Source organism: Somniosus microcephalus, chromosome 12, assembly GCF_052327205.1.
Source record: "Somniosus microcephalus isolate GS21.2 chromosome 12, FLI_Smic_1.0, whole genome shotgun sequence".
Classification (NCBI taxonomy): domain Eukaryota; kingdom Metazoa; phylum Chordata; class Chondrichthyes; order Squaliformes; family Somniosidae; genus Somniosus; species Somniosus microcephalus.
Window position 1 is genome coordinate 187,001,491 of NC_140998.1, and position 23,777 is coordinate 187,025,267.

General features: G+C 47.1%; 1 pseudogene; it reads left to right on the top strand.

The window, feature by feature from the left end:
• The first annotated feature begins 7,153 nt into the window (after positions 1-7,153).
• On the top strand, positions 7,154-22,614 carry LOC147109765 (uncharacterized; annotated as a pseudogene).
• The last annotated feature ends 1,163 nt before the right edge of the window (positions 22,615-23,777 follow it).

Genomic DNA, 23,777 nt, shown 5'->3' on the forward strand with positions numbered 1-23,777 from the left:
CCCTTCAGTCCCTGCACCTCCGCTCTCCCAAATACCAACGGCTCCTGTCTCCTAACTTCCCCCTACTTCTCGTCACTTCCATACTTCTGTGCTCCTTCCGGCTCTCCCCTCCTGTCCATCTCTCCATTATCTTTCCCCCTCCTCCCCCATTGAAATTCTAACCTCAAAACTCTTCTGGGCTCCTCTCGTCTCCTCTTCCTACCATTCCTCCACATCTACGCTGTTTGTAATGTTTAGTTTATATTTGATATTATTTTGCTTTTGAGTTGGGTTTCTTACCTGTATGAGGTGCTCAGTAGCTGATTAATCTGCTCAATCTCCGCCTCGTCATGTGACCGCTGATGTTCCACTCCTCCAATATGTCGGATGATCGGCAAAATTGTTTGTCCTCATCAGACTTTTGACTTTCATCATAGTTTCGAAATTATCGGGTCAGATATTAGAGTGGCCAGCTTTAACGCCTTTTGATGACGTTGCTTTGAAGCTATATCGCAGTAATTGCCTAATTTCTTTACAAGGGGCTCTGGACTCTTGAACACTCTGATTTGAATCACTCCACCATTGATGGCCGTGTCTACAGCTGCCAATGCCCTGAGCGCTGGATTTCCTCCCTAAACCTCATCGCTTCTCTACGGTCGGGAAATTGGACCCGTTTGTGCCTGCGGTTCAGACCGATTTGGAAGGAAAATGGGCTAAAATTTGATGCGAGCTGCAAACCGCAGGCCGGAGTTCACGGCCGCCGAAATTAATGGCGCTAGGAGGTCTGCGATATTGGTGCATGTTGCTAATTAACATTATCCCAGCGCTACATTTATCGTGCAAGGCCGGCTTTCCTGGCGGCAGTCTCAGCAGGAGGCCCAATTTAGCGTGGCCATAGCGTCATTTCAGAAAGAACAGCCTTCTCTTAAAGCAAGGCTGCCATTTTAGAAAGCAGTGTGGTTCCTTAAAGGGAAACTGCCTTCTAAAATAAAACAATTAAAAAATAATCAGGTTTTTTTTCACTTACAGCTCAACTACCACCTGAAAAGCATAAACATTAAAAAGTATTCCCAAATGCCAGTATTCCGCTGTTAAAAATGAATTGCCTTCAGAACCTAAAAAAACAGGAAAAGTGCATTAGCACGAAAACAAATGGCTCTGCAAGCCAGGGAAGGGCCCGGAGTGTCTCGCAGGCAGCACTCCAGCTTTGTGCAGGGCTTCAACACTGAACAAAGGAACATAGGAACAGGGGTAGGCCATTCCGCCCCTCGAGCCTGTTCCGTCTTTCTATGAGATAATGGCTGATCTATGATCTAACTATATATACCTGCCTTTGACCCATATATCTTAACACCTTTGGTTAACATAAAGCTATAAATCTCTGATTTAAAATTACCAATTGATCCAGCATAAATTGCGGGTTGTGGAAGAGAGTTCCAAACTTCTACCACCCTTTGTGTGTAGAAGTGTTTCCTAAATTCACTCCTGAAAGGTCTGGCTCTAATCTTTAGACTATGCTCCCTAGTCCTAGAATCCCCAACCAGCCGGAATAGCATCTCTCTATCTATCCTATCTGTTCCCCTTAATAGCCTGAAAACTTCGATCAGATCACTCCTTACCCTTCTAAATTCTAGGAAATACAACCCTAATTATTGTAACCTCGTCTCGAAACTTAACCCTTGCTAAGGTGTGGTTCCCAGAACTGCTCACAGTGCTCCAGGTGTGGTCTATCCAGGGTTTTGTATCGCTGCAGCATGACTTCTACCCCCTTGTTCTCTAGTCCTCTCAATATAAAGGCCAGCATTCCATTAGCCTTTTTGATTATCTTCTGTACCTGTTCATGACATTTTAACGAACTATCTACCTGAACCCTCAAGTTGCTTTGGACATCTACTGTTTTTAGCTTTTTACCATTTAGATAGTACACTGTTCTATCCTTTTTAGGTCCAAAGTGGATGAACTCAAATTTGCTTTCATTGAAATCCATTTGCCACACTTTTGATCCTTGACGTAATGTATCAATATCAATTTGTAATTTAATGCTTTCATCCACACTGCCTACCAGCCCACCTATCATTGTGTCATCGGCAAATTTGGATATACTGCAAGAGAGTTCTTCTACCCACAGGAGCCAGGAGGCCCTCCAGAAATCAGGATGTTGGATCAGATCACTGAGGCCGTCATTGCCAGCAGTGTCACCCCCAAGACCTGACTCCAGTGCCAAAGAACCTTCATGACCTCAGGCCAGTGGCCAAGTTCATTGAATGCGAATTCAAATGGCATCTACTACCAACTGCACCACTAGCCTCACACATTTCTCAATGCAGTAAATTCCCCTCCCCATCACTCACCTACCAACAAACTTTACCCAACACGAAGCACATCTCACATTCATAGCTTCACCTCAACCCCTTGGAAGAGATGCTGTTAGTAATTCTTGGCAGGGACACATGGCTGAGGGCTTAGCCAACGGCGGGGCTGCAATAATACAAGATGCTGGTATCCTCATATGTTATTCTCCTTCTTGCATGCAATTCTTTCTTTCCTGCCCTCCCCTCACCACAACTCCACCCTTATGCCTTCCACATTTAGGAGGAGGAGGAGAAGGAGGATTATTAATTTCGTGATGAAGGACAGATGCATAAACAGAGGGATGCTCAGGAGTGGGACAAATGTTGAAAGGGGAATTCGGGTAGTGTTACCGGTACCCGCAGGTGGATTATTAAATCCCGGACATCCCTGCCAGAAAGGCGCTGTCTGACTTGCCTCCTTGCTTCCTCCTCCTCCTCCTCATCTCCTTCCTCCTGCTCTGCGTTTTCGTCTTCTGCTTTTGCTTTTTCCGCTTCTTCCTCATCCTGGTCCTTGCCTTCCTCTACCTCCTCCTCACTCTGCGAGTAGATGTCCCCTTTGCTGAAACTAAAGAGCCCACGGCTGCGAGCAAGTGGTGTTTTCAGAGGCCGTCCTTTAGGAGCCAAAGCATTGCAAAAGCCCAGCAGCGCTCCCTGCACTCCCTTCACACTTCAACTACGTTTTAAATATATTGCACGAAGCCACTGCCCCAATAAAATGTAAAGAAACCAGCACAAATGCAAAAATATAAACTTACCTGAAAGTTGCCTGTGTCCCTTTAAGAAGCGCTGCACGCACGTTCTGACAGGTGTGCTTTGGCCAGGGCGTTAATAGGAGAGGCGACAGCCAAAATACCAGATCGTGCGTCAATTCAGATATGCACATCGATTGACGTCAGGATCTGGCTCATCTATTTATTTGAATGCGGCGCAAGCAACGGCAGTGTTGCCGACCTGCCTAAAATGGCAGCCGCCGCGTACAATGCCGGAGAGTGGATGACATCGAGGCAGCCGCCATGGGGGGGAGGGGGGAAATAGTCTGTTTAACGCCACAGGTCCCCACCGTTTTCCGGAGGAATAAAGGCTCTTCCGCCCTTCTCTGGTGCGGGACTCGGCGGCCGCCATTTTGGTGAGGGCCATGGCACTGCCGTTAGCAGCACAAGCCCTGGATGTGCAAATTTGGTGAGCATGACGTCACGCCGATCTGACACCATGCTGTACGAACTTGGACCTTTGGGCTGAGTTTAGCGCTGGGTACTCAGCTCGCTGTGAAACGAGTGCGTGCAGGAGACTGACAGAGACGCGAACTGCACCTCTTAAAGGGACACACATATCTTTAAGGTAAGTTTGCATTTGCGCTATTGGACTGGGTTTTAAAAAATATTTTATTGAAGTAGTGGCTTGGTGCAATAGATGTTAAACGTTTTCCAAGTATGCAGGGTGATTTTGGACGCTTGCAAGGCCTTAGATGGTAAAGGAAGGCCGCCGAGATGATAGAAAATGCTGGTAATACTCAGCAGTTCAGGCAACATCTGCAGAGAGAACAACAGAGTTCACATCTCAGGTCCAGATGCTGCCTGACCTGCTGAGTATTTTCAGCATTTTCTGCTTTTATATCAGATTTCCTGCATCTGCTCGCAGAGGGAAGAGCAAGACACAGAAGAGCAGGAAGCGGTAGGAAGGATGCAACCCAGGAGGCCCCTTCCTTGCTGGGATATCCAGGATAGAATCCTCCACCTGTGGCACCAGTGATCACAGTCCCAATTCCCGTTCCAACATTTGTCCCACACTTTACCTTCCCTCTGCTACTGGGGGCACCACCCTTATGCATTCCCTTAGTAAGTGACGTGTGTGTGCTTTTGCCTATCATAGTGCTCTTACGCAGTGCTGCAGCATGGCTGGTGGAAGGCTGTGACTTTGAGAGTGTGAAATCGAGTGGTGGTATTTATTCTTCTTCTTCACTCTCCTCGCCACCTTTTCGGTCAACCAGTGGCTAGGCACGCTGGATCTCTTGGTTGTCTGAAATGAGGAAGGCATGGGTGTAGGTTTGAGGCGAGGGCAGGGAGTTCAAGCAAGAGGTGCATGCTTACGCCATATTTTTTTATTCATTTTTTTATTCATTGATGGGATGTGGGCGTCGCTGGCTAGGCCTGCATTTAGTGCCCATCCCTTATTGCCCTTGAGAAGATGGTGGTGAGCCGCCTTCTTGAACCGCTGCAGTCCATATGGTGTAGGTACACCCACAATGCTGTTAGGAAGGGAGTTCCAGGATTTTGGCCCAGCGACAGTGAAGGAACAGCGATACAGGTCCAAGTCAGGATGGTGTGTGGCTTGGAGGGGAACTTGTATGTGGTGATGCTCCCATGCGTCTGCTGCCCTTGTCCTTCTAAGTGGTAGAGGTCGCGGGTTTGGCAGGTGCTGTTGAAGGAGCTTTGGTGAGTTGCTGCAGTGCATCTTGTAGATGGTACACACTGCAGCCACAGTGCACCGGTGGTGGAGGGAGTGAATGTTGAAGCTGGTGGATGGAGTGCCAATCAAGCGGGCTGCTTTATCCTGAATGTTGTCGAGCTTCTTGAGTGTTGTTGGAGCTGCACTCATCCAGGCAAGTGGAGAGTATTCCATCACACTCCTGACTTGTGCCTTGTAGATGGTGGAAAGGCTTTGGGGAGTCAGGAGGTGAGACACTCGCCGCAGAATTCCCAGCCTCTGGCCTGCTCTTGTAGCCACAGTATTTATATGGCTGGTCCAGTTCAGTTTCTGATCAATGATAACCCCCAGGATGTTGATAGTGGGGGATTCAGCGATGGTAATGCCATTGAATGTCAAGGGGAGATGGTTAGAGTCTCGCTTGTTGGAGATGGTCATTGCCTGGTACTTGTGTGGTGCGAATGTTACTTGCCACTTGTCAGCCCAAGTCTGAATGTTGTCCAGGTCTTGCTGCATATGGACACGGACTGCATCAGTATGTGACGAGTCTCGAATGGTGCTGAACAGTGTGCAATCATCAGCGAACATCCCCACTTCTGATCTTATGATGGAGGGAAGGTCATTGATGAAACAGCTGAAGATGGTTGGGCCTAGGACACTGCCCTGAGGAACTCCTGCAGTGATATCATGTGATTGAGATGAATGACCTCCAACAAACACAGCCAACTTCCTTTGTGCTAGGTATGATTCCACCCAATGGAGAGTTTTCCCCTTGATTCCCATTGACTTCAGTTTTGTAGGGCTCCTTGATGCCACACTCGATCAAATGCTGCCTTGATGTCAAGGGCAGTCACTCTCACCTCACCTCTTGAGTTCAGCTCTTTTGTCCATGTTTGGACCAAGGCTGTAATGAGGTCAGGAGCTGAGTGGCCCTGGCGGAACCCAAACTGGGCATCAGCTAGCAGGTTATTGCTGAGTAAGTGCTGCTTGATAGCACTGTCGATGTCACCTTCCATCACTTTACTGATGATTGAGAGTAGACTGATGGGACGGTAATTGTCCGGGTCGGATTTGTCCTGCTTTTTGTAGACAGGACATACTTGGGCAATTTTCCACATTGCTGGGTGGATGCCACTGTTGTAGCTGTACTGGAACAACTTGGCTAGGGGCGCAGCTAGTTCTGGAGCACAAGTCTTCAGTACTATTGCTGGAATGTTGTCAGGGCCCATAGCCTTTGCAGTATCCAGTGTCCTCAGCCATTTCTTGACATCACGTGGAGTGAATTGAATGGGCTGAAGACTGGCATGTGTGATGCTGGGGACCTCAGGAGGAGGCCGAGATCGATCATCCACTCGGCACTTCTGGCTGAAGATAGTTGCAAATGCAGCTTGTAAATCAGAAACGATTGTAGGATGAGGATGCAGTGTAATGTGAAAGGAAGGATAAGGCAGGAGGGTACCGGTATTTGTAGTATTTCAACTGCGCCGCTGGTCAACGGTTCAGCCAGGCCCCTGTCAAGATTGGTCAGCACCATCTCCTCCAAGGGGTTGAGGGGAAGCTAGGAATGTGAAATGTGCCATGTGTTTGTTAGAGATTGTTGGTAGATGAGTGATGAGGGAGCTGTGCATTGAACAGTGTGTGAGGCTAGTGGTGCAGTTGTTAGGAGACGGCTTTGGAAGATTCACTGTCCTTGACCACTTGTCTGAGGTCATGAAACTTCATTAGGCACTGGAGTCTGGTGTTGGGGGTGACACTTCAGGCAGTGAGTTTCTGCACTGCATGAAGGAGGTGGTTCATACTTCAGCTGCAGTGCACATTGGCAGGGTACTGAGTCCAGTGGTACGGGCGCAGAACAAAAAAAAATGTCTTGGTGCTTCATTGTTTTGAACATTGTGTGTGCTGTGGGGGCTGCACCTATTCAAGTGACTGGGAAGTATTCATCATGCCCCTACACTGTGCTTTGTAAATGTTGGAGAGACTTTGAGGGGCAAAGTGGTGAGTTAATAATTGCAGAGTACCCAGCCTCTGCTCTGCTCTTTGGTCACTGTGCTGTTACGCTTGATACAGTTAAGCTTCGCCACAGTGTTGTCTTTCAAGATGATGTTGGGGTATTCAACAATGGTGGTGCTGTTGAGGGCCCAGGATGGTCGTTAGGCTTATGGTGATAATCTAGGAATTAAGCTCCGTGAATGTTGTCTACCCCTATTGATGGTGAAATCAATTCTTGATGTCGAATCAACTGGATTCCGGTTAGTGACTGCGGAAATGCTAACCAATAATCACGTGACCGAGCCTGATAAGATATTTTTAACAAACGGAAACGAGAACTTCCTCTTGCTTTTCTAACTGACACACTCGGTCATTTATCTGTGTTTAGTTCAGAGTCAACAGCAGCAAGCATGAAGATTTCCATTCTCAAGGTCTCCCTTCTACTCGCCGTTCTAAATCTAGGTATGATTTTAAATCAAATTCAATTTTATTTTCAGTTGACTATTGATAACCATAGTCTCTAGCATTGTTGCTTGTTTGGATATATCTGTCCCCATCGGTCTAATACTTCCGTGTTGAGGTCTCAAAACGGTAGCTGCATTCCAAAGTGGACTGTGCTTATATTCCGTTCAGTATTGGCGAACGCGTAGGCAGAATTAGCAAATTCATCCCAAAGTTATTTTGAACCTAACAATAACTGGCGATATCACTTGCTTCATAAGACTGAGGATCTGTGTAGAAGCAGCCTTGGAAACAGCGCGAGGCACAAACATTAAACATTTCCCTTATTCGTTAAATTTACTAACACAACAGCCTCGTTAATAATGGATCAACAACGCAAACTACCTTAAATTGTGCACAGAAATGGCCATCAGTCTGCATGTAAAATTAACTAGCTCTCGCTTGGTGAGATTCTGCGGTTGAAACACCGACAATGAGAAACAGTGTTAGAGAAAAGACAAGGCACAGTTTCAGAGCCCCTGTGATAATGTTATCTTCACTGTGCAATTGCTGTACCTTGTCACTGCAGTTCGGGTCTCGTTCAGTGACATGCGGGGCAATTTATTATTCAAAGACCGACATAGATAGAGTCAACTGAAATATTTCAGTTCACGTTGTACACACATTGTGCAAAACGATCTGTGTCCGGGAGGCTCTGCAATATTTACTGAACAAAGGAAAAATGGCGTCGAGATAGACTTAAGGAAGTAACTTCTTTACTCAGAGGGTGGTGAGCTTGTGGAGCTCGCGACCACGGGGACTGATTGGAGCGAATAGTCTAGGTGCATTTAATGGGAGGCTGGGTAGGAATGTGAGGAAGAAGGGAATAGAGGGTTATATAACATAGAAACCGCTATTCAATATGATCATGGCTGATCCTCTATCTCAATACCATATTCCCGCTCTCTCCCCATACCCCTTGATGCATTTTGTGCCCAGAAAACTATCTATCTTCTTCTTAAAAATATTCAGTGATTTGGCCTCCACAGCCTTCTGTGGTAGAGAAATCCACAAGTGCACCACCCTCTGAGTGAAGAAATGTCTCCTCATCTCAATGCTAAATGTTCTACCCTGTATCCTGACACTGTGACGCCTCGTTCTAGACACCTTCCCCCCCCCCCCCCCGCCAGCCAGGGGAAACATCCTCCCTGCTTCCAGTCTGTCTAGCCCTGTCAGAGTTTTATACGTTTCAATGAGATCCCCTCTCATTCTTTATAAACTCTAATGAATAGAGGCCTAGTCAACCCAATCTCTCCTCATACGACAATCCTGCCATCCCAGGAATCAGTCTGGTGAACCTTCGCTGCACTCCCTCTATGGCAAGTATATCCTATCTTTGGAAAGGAGACCAAAACTGCACACAGTACTCCAGGTGTGGTCTCACCAAGGCCCTGTATAACTGTAGTAAGATACCCTTGCTCCTGCACTCAAATCCTCTTGCAATGAAGGCCAACATACCATTTGCCTTCCTAACTGCTTGCTGCACCTGCCTGTTTGCTTTCAGTGGCTGGTGTACAAGGCCACCCAGGTCCCTCTTTACATCAACATTTCCCAATCTATCACCATTAAAAGAATACTCTGCCTTTCCGTTTTTCCTACCAAAGTGGGTAACTTCACATTTATGCATGTTCTACTGCATCTGTCATGTATTTGCCCACTTACCCAACTTGTCTAAATCGTCTTGAAGCCTCTTTGCATCCTCCTTACAACTCACAATCCTCCTCACAACTCACAATCCCACCTAATTCCATGTTGTCAGCAAACTTGGAACTATTACATTTGATTCCCTCACCCAAATCGTTGATCTATATTGTGAATAGCTGGGGCCCAAGCACTGATCCCTGTGGTACCCCACTAGTCACTGCCTGCCACCCCGAAAAAGTCCCATTTATTTCTACTCTGTTTGCTGTCTGTTAACCAATTTTCAATCCATGCCAGTATATTACCTCCAATCCCATGTGCTTTAATTTTGCACACTAACCTCTTATGTGGGACTTTATCAAAGGCCTTCTGAAATACCAAATACACCACATCCACTGGTTCTCCCTTATCTGTTCTACCAGTTACATCCTCAAAAAACTCCAGTTGGTTTGTCAAATACGATTTCCCTTTCATAAATCATAGACTTTGTCTATTCCCGTTGATATTTTCTAAGTGTCCTGTTATCACATCTTTTATAATAGACTCTAGCATTTTACCTACTACTGATGTTAGGCTAACCTGTCTGTAGTTCCCTGTTTTCTCTCCCTGTTTTTTTAAATAGTGGGGTCACATTTGCCACCCTCCAATCTGCAGGAACTGAACCATAATCTATAGAATTTTGGAAGATGACAACCAATGCATCCACTATTTCCATGGCTTCCACTTTTAGTACACTGGGATGCAAATTATCAGGCCCTGGGGATTATTGGCTTTCAGTCCCATTAATTTCTTCAGCACTATTTTTTTACTAATACTAATTTCATTTAATTCCTCCTTCTCGCTAGACCCTTGGTTCCCCAGCATTTCTGCGAAGTTATTTGTGTCCTCTTCCATGAAGACAGAACCAAAGTATTTGTTTAATTGCTCCGCTCGATGCGGGCTTGTGTATGTGTGTTAGGGGGGGCGGTGCACACAAGGCGACACTTGCCCCAGGAATCTGGATCTGGATCCTACCATCAAAAGGGCAGCACTTCACCGATGGGGCGGTGCATTGCTCCAAATATGTGAGAGCAACAAACCAAAGGCCCCTCTGGAATGCAGCGCTGGGGCTGCGAAAACAGCGGGAAATTTGCAAGCTGCAAATTATTGTGTCAAGTTTAACACCGTCACGTTTACCTGTTTGTTAATCTGTCTACTATGTTAACTGAATATTGATCTCTTTTTCTGCTTTTTTGTAACGAACGTCTCTGTTTAAATATTGAACGTAGTAATGTCACATCAGTGAGCTCAGCACCTCTACTATGACATAGACTGCTGTAAATCTTCTGAGAGTTAAAGGCCGGCCAGGAGAGCATTTGAATAGTCGAGTCTGAAGGAAACAAAAGCATGGGTGAGGTTTCAACATCTGATGAGATGAGACAGGGGCTGAGCTGGGTGATATAATGGAGGTGGATGTTGGCAGCCTTGGCGATGGTGATGATATGGGGTTGGAAACTCAGCTCAGGGTCCAATAGGATGCCAAGGTTGTGAATGGTCAGCTTCAGACTCAGGCGGTGGCCAGGGAAAGGGATGAAGTCAGTGGATAGGGAACGGAGTTTGAGGGTAAATGTGGATATTTATCCAGCTGTGTCCGGTCCGGTTTAATATCGCACTTTACTCCCTGTGCAGGTACCATTGAGGATGGAGATCATAAAGATGTTCCGGAAGTGGTTCTTTCGAATGGGTCCAGTCCGGTTTTGCTGCCTTGTGCCAGCTGGTCTCGCACCAACATTACACAGATTCAGTGGATATTTGAACCTGACTCAGGAAACAATAGGGGGAGAATTTGTAGTATTGATGACAGCAAACATCAGTGGGTCTCCTCGCAGTTCCCGCATATAACACTGGCTGAGACTGATGGTTTCAGGTAGGGGAATTACTCTCTTTTGTTCACAGCGACAATGAAAGATGCTGGAAATTATGACTGTTTCCTGTATCCTGAACACCAGAACAACTGGATGGAAATCCGCCTCATCGTGATCAATGGTGAGTTACTGAAACCAGTTTATGGCGTAGATATATGTGCATGACACAAACTGTTTCACCATTTTCGGTATTTGCACCAATGTTCCGCTAAACACCGGTTCATTAAATACCAGAATTGTGGTCATGTGTTACGTGGAAAAACGTAGCATTAAAACAGTGTCGCTTTCCCCCAGGCCAGGCTATTGTATGCCTCTATAACCCTTTCTGTACCCTAAATGTAAACACTCAGCAGTTTACTCATCTTTATTGTAAAGTCTCAACCGGTAAAGATCAGTTCCATCTCCGAAACTTTCCCTCAGCACTTCTGCTCAAAACTAACTCGGGCAGAAATTAACTTCAATGGAACTGAATATTGGGCGGCGGGTATAACAGGAGGCCAATACATTACCACACGTTCTACACTGGCAGTTAAGATCAATTTCCAGCCCACAGGCTCGGTCTACTAAGGCCCCAATATGGCGGGCAGGAAACGTGTGTACACTTGTGACTGGAAGTGTGCCGCCTGGCCTATTGGGTGAGAAGAAACTAGAAGCGTCCTTGACCCATGCCTGAAACAGGCAGTAGGCTCTTTGCATTTGTTACTTTGAGGTCCCCTCTGTAAGATTGGTTTATCATGAGGCAGCCAGGCCCCTCACCAGATGCACTCTTCGAAACCAGCTCTAGGTATTGCCTGCTACAAAGAAGCTAACTAAAAAAAGTCCCCATATTAAAGGAACCCATCGCACCTCCCGACGCCCCCTCCCCGTCACTCCAGACCTGACCTGCTGATCCCGAGACACTGACCATGACTCCCTACATCCTAGATCCAGGCCCTGATCCCTGACTATGATCAATCCCTGATCCGTGGCCCAGACCTCTATCATCGACCCCTAACCATGGCTGTGATCCCGATCCCTGACACAAGCCCCCATCCCCGATTCTCGACTCCGGCCCCAATCTCCGACATTTGAAACAGGCCATGTTCACTGAATGCCGATCACCATCCCAAACCCAGACCCCTGGCCCCAGATACAATCCCGGACAAAAGCCCAGACCCCTGAACCCCGACCAAGGCACAGATTCCTGAACCTGGCCTTCACCGGCGAGCTCCTCCTTGTAGGGGTTCGCAAAATCCCCTCAGCCCCCGAAGATCGGGAAATATTAATCCACATCATGGACGAAGACTTTGTGTGATTTTAAATTGTCTCTGGGTTGGACAATATTTTAAAACATACCCAGAACCACAAAAGGGCTGCATTAAAAAGCTCATAGGCTAGGCAGCACTTGGACACTGGAATCAAAGAACTTTGTGAAAATCGCACACTTTAAGATTGTACATTTTATTAAAAGATGTACTCTTGAGTTTGGACTGTTTAAATTGCTCAGGGCAACAGAATTTCAAAAGGACAGGCAGGCTGTTAGCATATGAATGGAGCCCGAGCTGTCAGTCACCCTGTGGTATTGGGCGGGTCCAATAACCTAGTAGCTGCTTTTTTGCACTGGGGAGTAGCCCGTTTGAATCTGCCAATCAAAGGCAGTTCGGGAAGTTAGATAATCGATTTGTTTACAGAAACTGCTACAAGGATGTTCGCACAAGGAATTATCCACTTCTGACTGCGGTTTCAGTGACCACAAGACAATGGGTTTCTGTTTACACTCCACCCAAGCTGTCTACATAGTAATACAACTCCATTCAAAATCCATCAGGATGAATGAAGACACATCAAAACTGCAGCGTTACATTTAAAGCTCAGCACAGAAGAGACATTTGGACTGAGGAAAGGAACAGTTTAAAATGAATGGGTTTGAGTCACCCATTACTGGACAATGGGGACAGTTGGATCCCTTTTGTTTTAGCCCAGAAACCTCTGGATCTGCGTGGGAAAATTTCGGCCTCAAAATTCTTCTCAGAAGCATCTCTCTCTCTCTGGCCTGCCTCTGTGTGCCTCTACAGCGTGGGAGTCTGTCTGAAGAAGTAAGAAGACCAGCAGTTTATGTTTAAAACACTGGGGTGTTTCTTTACTTCGGGGCAGTGAAGATCTAAGTTTCGCAGGGCACGGAGCTGGCATTGCAGTGGTGAGCATATATTTTTCTGGCCTTCCACAAGGCAACTTAGGATAGGCATAAGGGTGGGAGTGAAGTGGGAATTTTGTTAGAAATTGTGATTTTAGTCATTTTCCCTCATTGTGTCCGTTTTTCCGCCCCTATTTAAGCAATTTTATCGTGATTACTTAGATCGTGTGATGTAGTTTCTTTAGTTTTAATAAAATTTGACCTTCTTGCATCCAGGCCATTTGTCCATTTTTAATATATCATTAATTATAAGTTCCTCCAGTCAGAACTGGAAAGAGGGTTTAGTGATTCGAAACCGCTGATTGGAATTGGTCACAGTGCAGTGGCAAAAGGCTGCCTGACCAGGTAAATTACCGTAAACCAGGTAAAGGATGCCCCCCTACAAATTGGCAACCACAAAGGGACTGGAGGTAGTTTTTGATATGATAAGTGGTCTGGATCTGGAGAAAGCATCAGCTCTTGCTTTTCTTGTTTTCAGTCTGTCAGTAGCTCTGTAGAAGTTAGCGGCAGCATGTAAACTGGCCTATTATGGTATAGGTGGCTGGGTTAAGAAGGGTGAGATGAGGGTGCAGGAGGAGGTTACAGAGGCCAAGAGTCGGGAGTCAGAGTTTGAAAAATGCCAGGCGGAGGTAGAACGCTTCATAAGAGAAGTGAATGAGGCCAGAGATAGTGGGATGAGGGTGCAGGAAGAAAATGCACGCCTCACACTAGAGGTCATGAAATGCCAGGCAGAGATAGAGCACCTTGTGGAGGAAGTCACATGGCTAGGGACAGTGAGATGAGGCTACAGGAGGAAAAGACACACCTCACCCGAGAAGCTAGCGAGGGCAAAAGCCACGCGAGGCACAAGATAGAGTTCCTAAAGTGCCAAATTACAGAAGCAAAGAGTAATGAGATGAGACTGCGGGAAGTGAATGCCCGCCTCACCTTAGAAGTAACAGAGCAGGAGGAAATGGTTAGGGAGGTAAAGGCAGCTTATAAGCTGACCTGCAACCAAAGGTTTAGTGGAGCAGATCATACCCCAGGTAACAGAAAGATAGAGAGTTTGGGTGTGGAGTTATTAAGGACTAAAGGGATGGTATGTCTCATAAGTCTGAAGGGAAGTCCGTCGGACAGTACCAGCAGCCCAAATCCAACCACCCCACAGGCAGCACCCAGAACAGAGCTGGCTAGGGAATTAGAGATCCCAAGACCGCAGCCCACAGCTCCGAGTTTTGAGGAGTTCTGGCAGCAAGAAGGGGTAGACAATGGGGTGGTAGGAGAACGCCAGCAGGTCCCACTAGGCAGGCGGGGACCAGGGCCAGTGTACCCCCTCCGACAACGGAGGTACGGTACGACCGTGAACGATAATGACCCAGGGGCTGTTCAGCACACCTATCTGGTACCCTATGATACCCAACAGCTCAGAGGCCTGGTGAAACATATTCCCCTGCTCTCCAAAAAGGGAGACCCCTCAATGCACTTCCAAGGGATAGAACAGGCAGCCTGTGTTAACGGCTGTGATGACGAAGAGAAAGCCAAAATTTTGCTTTTCTCTGTAGATAGTAAGCTTTATCAGACCCTTTCAGATGAGGCTAAGAGAGGGCAGAAGGGTTTTGAGGACCTAAAGGAGGAAATACTGGAAGCCATGGGTGCGAACGACGGCAGTCCAATCCATCACATAGGGAAAACACTGCAGAAGGAAGGGGAGACCCCACAGGCATTTGCAGACAGGCTGTGGCCAGTCTACAACAGCGCGTGTACAGGGGGACAAGATAGGGCAAACCTGAACCAGCGGCAGCAGACCCAATGGCTTCGTTGCCTGGTGTCCAATTGCCTGCCCCAGATAAAAGCAAAGGCTGATACTTGGTTTGACCACCGAGACCCCGTAGCAACCGAAGAGACTGTAATCTGGCAGCTCACATTAGCATATAGGAATGGAAGGAATGGTGGGACCCCCCAGCAAAAGGGTAAGGTCCACAAGGTTAAACCTGGGGGTCAATACAAGAAAGAGTGGCGCCAGGAGGGGAGCCATCCCTCCCAGAACAAGGTCACTTGTTACAGGTGCGGAGAGGATAGCCACTTGCGCAGGGATTGTGAAAAACCTGGGAGAGACGATAAAGCCAGGACCCCCGCAGCCCCAACTCAGAAGGCAGAGACAGAAACTCCTCCCGACACAGTCGAGTCCATCATGGAGTCGATAAAATCTTTCCTCAGGGCTAATCAGGGAAAGGTAGCAGCCATCAGTGGTGCTGCAGCCCCCTCGCCCACCTCTGCCTCCCCACAATGACTGGAGCCCACGCAGCCTGTCCATCTGTGTAATCTCCGGTACGATGAATGGAAGAGACCACTCGTACAGATGGAGGTAGAGAAGGTTACAGGGGCTTATCTATTGGATACGGAGGCATCATGCACCATGATCCATACGGATAATCCCACCACCTCACCTCTGTCTAATGGGGTTCCATACATACTATCGGGATTCACCAGTCAGGAGCAGGCGGGGGTATACTCCAGACCCCTCTCAATCCGTCTGGGCATGCTCAAACGAATTTATGGGCAGGCAGCAGACAGCATGGGGAAGCAGCATCGGAATAACCGACTGCTGCTCAAGCCTAGCAGGAGCCAGCAGTGGGAGATAGGAGACCTAGTGATGGTAAGAAACTATGCCCAGGTGGGAAGTTTAGAGCCACTCTACATGGGACCCTATAGTTGATAGGGCCAGCCCCATGGTCTATGCAGTAAAACTACCCCGGTGCACAAAGTGGTTCCACACCAACCAATGTAAATTGTATGAATCTGACCATACAAGTGCAAGTTCACAGGCTGTAAAGACAGGCGCTGTGGCTTGTTTCAGGGGAAAAGTTGTCCGGCCCAACAATTGGAACACTTCCCCACCCCAGTGGGACCTAAGTTTTGGCCAAAGTTTAAATTTGAACCAGTTATTTAGTTCAGAAACAGAGAAACCACAGCCTGAGAGTAGAAATCTGCAGGCTGCTGCGAGTTCATTCATAGAAAATCGCTTGGGGGGCCCAGGGAGGAGCCGCCCTGTGAAGAGACTGCCCGCGCATGTGTAGTCACTGGTCTGGAGACAGGAATTGCCCAGTCTTTTGAATGGTCTGTTCATGCAGGCGCAGTTCCCTATCCCGTGACCACAGCAGCTTCTCTTCAGTTTCCCCGCGCAGGCACAGACACGCGCCTGAGGGGAGAGGTTTCCCAACACTGGGTTCATGCAGGCACAGTTCCCCAGCCCGTGACCACAGTGGCTCCTCTTCAGTTTTCCCGCGCAGGCAGAGTCACCTGTTTGAATACAGAGGTTTCACAGTCTCTGCCGTGGGACTCCAGGGAGGAGTTTCGCGCAGGCGCAGTCACCTGTTTAAAGGGACAAGCTTCCCAGCCTGCTTCTAGAGTGGTTCCCCCTATGGTGTGGGACTCTGGGGAGGAAGGGATCGCAATTCCTCTTGCAGGGGACATATGGAAGGAGCCAGTACCAGGTTTTGGACCTGGATAGGAAGATTTTCAGCCACCAGCAGCGGGTGGTGAGGGGATACCTGCCCCCAGTACAGGAGTGGGTGGGGAAAAGGAGACAAACCCGGATTACTGGCAGGCTGCCAGGTATATTAAACAGTGCGGGCTATTTGCATCAGGGGGAGAAGGTTCCCAGCCAGCTAGGGCTGTGACCCATGCTCAGGGTCCATCAGCCAAAGTTTCCCCCACAGAGACCCCCCTTAGAAGGTCTCAGTGGGTCCGCAAGCCCAAGATAAGATGGTCACCAGAGTACCCGCCACAAAGAGCAATCTCCCGAGCCCGGGGGGAAACAGATCACAGAGATCCCCAACTAGCAGCCATAAGCTGCTAGGGACGTGAAGCAGGAGGCAGTCCAGCTTCACTGCAGGCAGCAGAGATTAGCCTGGCCATCTGGAGACGGGCGGCATTTGTATTATAGCTTTGTGTTAAGCCACCTATGTTTATAGCTTGCTTTTAAGGTGTTTAAATTTTAAGTTTAGACTGTAACTAGTAGTTTAAGTTTAAAGTTTAGATGTTTATAAGTGTGCTTGTAGTTTGGTCCGAGGTTTAGGAACCCGACCATGTCTCCACCTAAGGCAGCAGGTCAGTGAGAGACCTGGCTGTGTGTCCTTTTAAGTTCTTTTGCAGGAGAGTGGTCAAAGGAGCAGCCCTGTTCGCCTAGCCCGAGCTGGGCATCAAATGAAGATATGGTTATACAGAATGTTGGAGATCACCTCGCCACTGGACAAATCCAGGAGGAGACCCCGCAGCGACCTTCGGGGGAAACCAGAGAGGGTCTGGAGGAACCTGCCTACTCATCCTATGCGGAAGAGATGGCCCCAGCCCCGACAGAGCACTATCCTGACCGAATTTCACTTGCGGGAGACCTCGCTATTGAGGAGTCAAGGTGGGGAAGCACGGGTGCCTTGTCAGATAGGGACGCGTTCCCCGGGAGTGGGTGGTGATGGCCCGGGAAAGATTGTTAAAGGGGAGGGGGAGACCCAAGAGTTGCGTGGGTGCATTCAGGGAAGGGAGGAACTCACCCAGGGCTCACGGGCAAAGTTAGAGTGTAAGTGTGGCTGGGAAGGATGAGTGGGTGGCTGGATCTGGGATCCAAGTTTGAGTGTGGGGCCAGTGAGAGCCGCCACACAGGCACCCATCATTTTCTGCAGCCAGTCAAGGGAAGACGGGAGGGGGAGGGACTGGGAGTCGCGATGCCATACTCTCCGGTCTCGGTCTGTGAAACATGAGGGATACCCCGCCTCCACAAAGGGACAAGGGAATGGCTTGGGGCTGGCGGATCAGGCTGTTCTGTAAAATCCATTCTGTATATTTTAAAAGTTTAAGACCATTAAAGTGGGGGTGGAAGGAACATTTACTGCCCGGGTGGGAGGAGCAATACCGACTCGAATTTCACGACCCATCATTGGCATGTGATGGTCGGGGTTTATTTCAGCATTTTGTTTCAAATGTTTCAGCATTTTGTTTCAAATGTTTAATGAAGATTTTTGTATTTGTTTTACAGTTCCAAGTGGTGCAGAGGCATAGGACCCTCTCCATGCTTGGGATCATTTTGATTACATTGTGTAACCAAGATTGCAACATTTTGTAATATGTTATAATGTAACAAGTGGTGCAAGGGTATGAGTCCCCTTATTGTAACATTCTGCAATTAATGTATCTGTAGATGCTTACCATACCACCGTTTTTCTCGGATTTGAGGGGAACAGATGGGTTGGGGGATCAGTGATAGGTAGCTATAGGTAAATACAGGGGATGGTTGTTTGTCGGGGGTCAGAAAATTTTGCTCACTTTCTTCAAGAGGATACTACAAGCAAGTTGGAAGTAGCCAAGGGAGGAATGTAGGGGTTGGCAAAATCCCCTCAGCCCCCGAAGATCGGGAAATATTAATCCACATCGTGGACGAAGACTTTGTGTGATTTTAAATTGTCTCTGGGTTGGACAATGTTTTAAAACATACCCAGAACCGCAAAAGGGCTGCGTTAAAAAGCTCGTAGGCTAGGCAGCACTTGGACACTGGAATCAAAGAACTTTGTGAAAATCGCACACTTTAAGATTGTACATTTTATTAAAAGATGTACTCTTGAGTTTGGACTGTTTAAGTTGCTCAGGGCATAAAAATGGCTGAACAGACCTCATGGAAACAGAATTTCAAAAGGACAGGCAGGCTGTTAGCATATGAATGGAGCCCGAGCTGTCAGTCACCCTGTGGTATTGGGTGGGTCCGGTAACCTACTAGCTGCTTGTTTGCACTGGGGAGTTGGCCACTTGAATCTGTCAATCAAAGGCAGTTTGGGAAGTTAGATAATCGATTTGTTTACAGAAACTGCTACAAGGATGTTTGCACAAGGGATTATCCACTTCTGACTGCGGTTTCAGTGGCCACAAGACAATGGGTTTCTGTTTACACTCCGCCCAAGCTGTCTACATAGAAATACAACTCCATTCAAAACCCATCAGGATGAATGAAGACACATCAAAACTGCAGCTTTACATTCAAAGCTCAGCACAGAAGAGACATTTGGACTGAGGAAAGGAACAGTTAAAATGAATGGGCTTGAATCACCCATTACTGGACAACGGGGACAGTTGGATCCCTTTTGTTTTAGCCCAGAAACCTCCGGATCTGGGCGGGAACATTTCGGCCCCAAAATTGGGGTATAAGAGATAGCTTCTCAGAAGCATCTCTCTCTCTCTGGCCTGCCTCCGTGTGCCTCTACAGCACGGGAGTCTGTCTGAAGAAGTAAGAACACCAGCAGTTTACTTTTAAAACACTGGGGTGTTTCTTTATTTCGGGGCAGTAAAGATCTAAGTTTTGCAGGGCACGGAGCTGGCATTGCAGTGGTGAGCATATATTTTTCTGGCCTTCCACAAGGCAACTTAGGATAGGCATAAGAGTGGGAGTAAAGTGGGAATTTCGTTAGAAATCGTGATTTTAGTCGATTTCCCTCATTGTGTCCGTTTTTCCTCCCCTATTTAAGCAATTTTACCGTGATTACTTTGATCATGTGGTGTAGTTTCTTTAGTTTTAATAAAATTTGACTTTCTTGCATCCAGACCATTTGTCCATTTTTAATATATCATTATATATAAGTTTCTCCAGTCAGAACTGGATGAAGTATTTAGCGATTCGAAACTGCTGATTGGAATTGGTCACAGTGCAGTAGCAAAAGGCTGTCTGACCAGGTAAATTTTCGTAAACCAAGTAAAAGATGCCCCCTACATCCTGGACTCCCAGCATGTGCCTGCAGCACATTGGCCTGATATTTATGCAGTCCAAGGCCCGATGGGCCTACCTGTTTTGAGGTTGTGCCTGTCCTGATAGACTAGTTATTATGCACTGTGTAATAGTGGTGAGTATGAGGAGCTGAAGTGGTTTGGTGCATTGATTTCAGGAGTGTGAAGGGAAACGGGGTGGTTGTATTGCAAGTATTTTGAATAATGATGTTGTTAGTGGTAGAGCTATGAGCAGGGAGAAAGAGCAGTATCGATACCTTGACAACTCTTGCGAGGCCGTTGTAGTTCTTTCAGCATGGCAGCCATGTGTTGGGATGAATGTTCCTTGCCTTGATCTCTTCTGCGACCTCTCCTCACTGGCGGTGGAGGTGTTTGGTGAACAGGATGTCCCTCCTCCTGTCCACTGTCTGCATTAGTGCCACCAACGTGACATTGGAGAACCTTGGGGCCCAGCTGGATCACTTGCAGCAATGTTATCCCTCTGACAACATTTCCCGCTGTCTGTAGCCAAAGTGCACCTCCCCTTTAAGAGTTGCTGATTGCCTTTAAAGGGCAGGCGGCACACCCAATTTCCGGCCCTAACCCAAAACAGGAAAAGCACCACTGAACAGCTGGGAAGGGCTGGCGGCATGTGAATCATTTTAATGAGTTTCGAGCAGGAATTTAAGGTGGTGCCTGGGAATATGTGACGAGGCACAGGCAGCATGTGCGCCTGCCCCCTGTGCGATGGTATTCAGCCGCAATTGCAGTTATAGGCTACAATTTAATCTGTGGTGTCTTTTGCCAGTTTGACCAGTTATCCTCTTCCCACAGTGTCTGTGACCCCAGCTGGCCCAATTCCCCTGGGAACCTCCGTAAATCTGACCTGTGAGATGTCTGACCCATCATATTTCAACAGTATCGATTGGAGCATTGAAAATACCCAAGTAACTGCGAAAGGGAATACAATCGAGTGGAAACTGAACAACACGCTCATCCCTAAAGACAAGCAGCACAAGTTCGATTTCAGAAGTTTAAACATCAACAATTTTCAACTCTCCGATGCGGGACGCTACACATATACCGTAAGATTGAAGAATGGAAAGTTTTGCTCTTACAGCCGTCTCTTGGAGATATCAGGTTAGCCCACATCTCAAACAATACTTCCATTTGCCCGCGATGATTGATATCATTATCTCCTCAGTTTCACTAATAGAAAAGTGAAGCTGGTAGCCTGCTCTGTCCTGCATGGTGCTGAGCTCTCCGAGTACATTCAGCCGCTGGTGAGTATTCCATTGCACTTAGAACATGAGCAATGAGGAGGGCAAAACAGCTTCAAGGAGTCAGGAGGTGATCCAAATCACCGCAGAGAACCCAGCCTTTGCCCTCCTCCTGGATCCACAGTGGTCTGTTTAAACTTCTGGTCAGTGATGACTCCTAGAATGCTAGCAGGTAGCTGGGAAATGTTGGAGCTTTTGAAGGTAATGGGGAGGTGATGATCATTCTCTTGTTCGATTTTAATAGGTCAACACCTCAGTCTAATTATTTGGCAGATTAATATCAATTAATGAGTTTCGTGCCCGAAATGTAACATGAGCTGTTTTATGCTGAAGTGTTCTCTGAGATTGTAGAGCCTGAGCACATTCTAAACTCTATTGGACACCCTGGAACTTTACTTAAAATGGCTTCAAATCCAAAAATTCCAATCCCTATCTCCAGAAACCAATATGTTTTAATCTGTTTATGAGATGCAGATGACGCTGGTAAGGCCGTGTTTATTGCCCATTCTTAGTTGATAAAGAGGAACCAGTTGAAGTAGTATATTTACAATAATGATCGGGCAATTTGATATCGCCCGTTTTACACCATTGCCCACACTGAAAATTAAACCCAGCACGCCTGGAAAATTTACGTGATGGAGGCCAAATTTCAGGCTGAAATCAGGCCGCTCTGTTTGGGGGCGCGCCTCTAGAGCAACACCTAGTCTGGGCCCATAAAACGGCCAAGACTATGATACACCCAACAACATTTTCCCTTCCATTGCCCTCAATTGACAGGAAAATCGGACGTGGTGTATAGAGGGTGGCAAAATCGATATCACCCATTATAGACTATCACAAAAAGTTAATATTACCCGCATCTCCCATTTTTGCTCATCTTGCTGATCGAGAGGGAGATGTGACGATAACCACTGCGGTGTCTCCGTCTATGTTTCACTTCCTTTGGTTGAAGTGGTTAACACTGGTTCAATACTTTCCCACGGTGGAAGGGATGAGAACAGAAACTCACACACTGATCACATCAAGAACTGCGTGGGACTCTGATCTTATTTGCGGCTTACCACAGTTGGGCACTAAGTTGCTGAAACACAAACAGAAATTTATCATTGGGCCTACTGTCAATGTGGATGATTCCTGTCACTCCTTAATGCCATAGACATTTACATTGCAGCTAACAAACAACAGGACTATGTATTAGAAAACAGGTGAACAGCAATGTTTAGAGATTTTTGTGTCCTTCCGTCCCTCTGTCACGAAGATTTTGGCCCCAAAATTTCTGGTCGGAGGCTTCCCACAGGCCGATGCCTCCGAGCTGCAAAAAATCTATGAATTTTCCTGGTGGCCCGGAGGTTCGGAGATTCACGCTCTTGGGCCTCTCCGAGTATGCGCGGGCAGAGGCCCACACATCCCAGGGGTTCATGCAGTTCGCAAGCACCCCTGGAATCACGTGGGCCGGCCCAACCAATGAAAGAAGGGGAATCCCCATTCATACTTCAGGGGACTCTGTATGTACGGAACTCCCATAAGTATGAAAGGGGATCACTTAGAAAATAAACGAACACATGATATAAGTTTAAAAAAAATCATATTTAAAATTAATTAAAATGCCATTTAATTAAATATTCTAAACAAAATATTGGGCCAGAAATTCGGGTCGGAGGCTTCCTGTGGGTGCAAGTTTCCAACCTGCACTGACCTAGCGCGCCGGCCGTTGTGCTGTGGGCCCCCATGGGATTCCGATCCTGGGCCTCCTCCAACTGCCGGCGCGCAGTGCTTGCGTATCCCAGGGGCGCAGTTAGTTCGAAGCATCCCCTGGGATCACGTGGGCCATGGAGAGCCAATCGTAGCAGGGAATCTCTTTTCATAGATTTGACAGGAAGACCTGTCAGATCTATGAATTAGAGATCGGCCCCAAAACATAAATGAAACTTCAAATAAATAAATAAAAAATCACAATTTTAAAATAACTATAAATTATATAAAATTACTATTTTACACAATAATTTAAATGAAAAAATTAATTACAGTTTTTAACGGGGCTAAAAATAAACTTAGCTTTCTTTAAAGTATTTAAAAATAATAAACCTGTGGAAAAAATGTTTTAATTTTATTTAATTCACCACTTACCTTGTTAAAAGCAGGCCTTGCGACTGCTTTTTAAACACGTAGCTGCTGGAGACTTACCCTCCCGGAGAAACCTGCAAAAAAAAAACGGAAGTTCCAGGTGCAGGCGCAAGCGCTGCTTCTCCGGTGCACGCGTTCGACCTGTGAACCCCTTCCTTGAAGGAAACGGAAGTTCCGGTTTCCCACGCATGCGCAGTGCATGCACAAAACCGGCACTTTCATTGGCCCTATGCGTAAGTACCCAATGCATTCTCACCCACGGGGAACCGAACTTCTTGCCCATTATTGTTTTAAATTGTTTTTTATGTTTTAACGGGGTTAAAAATAAACTTACCCTTTGGACAGGGTTTTTAATGTATAAATGAGTTTTACCAGGCGTAAGAATTCACGGACATTCACTGGGCCGAAGTTGGGCAAATAACGCAACAGTCCCGGGATGCAGAGGATCTGTCAAGAGGATTCTTGGCAGAACGCAAGTTCTGGGTTTTCGCGCATGCACTTCGCATGCCTAAACCCGGGACTTGCGCGCCCCCTACTGGTGTGTGCACACGTACTAGCTGGAGTGCCCGGCGGTGCTGAGGGTTTTTTGAGGGCATGTTGTTATGAAAAAAGTAGAAATAATTTTTATATATATAAGTGAGTTTGTCTGTCTGTGCGGGAAGGAGAGAGAGAGAGAGAGAGGGAAAGA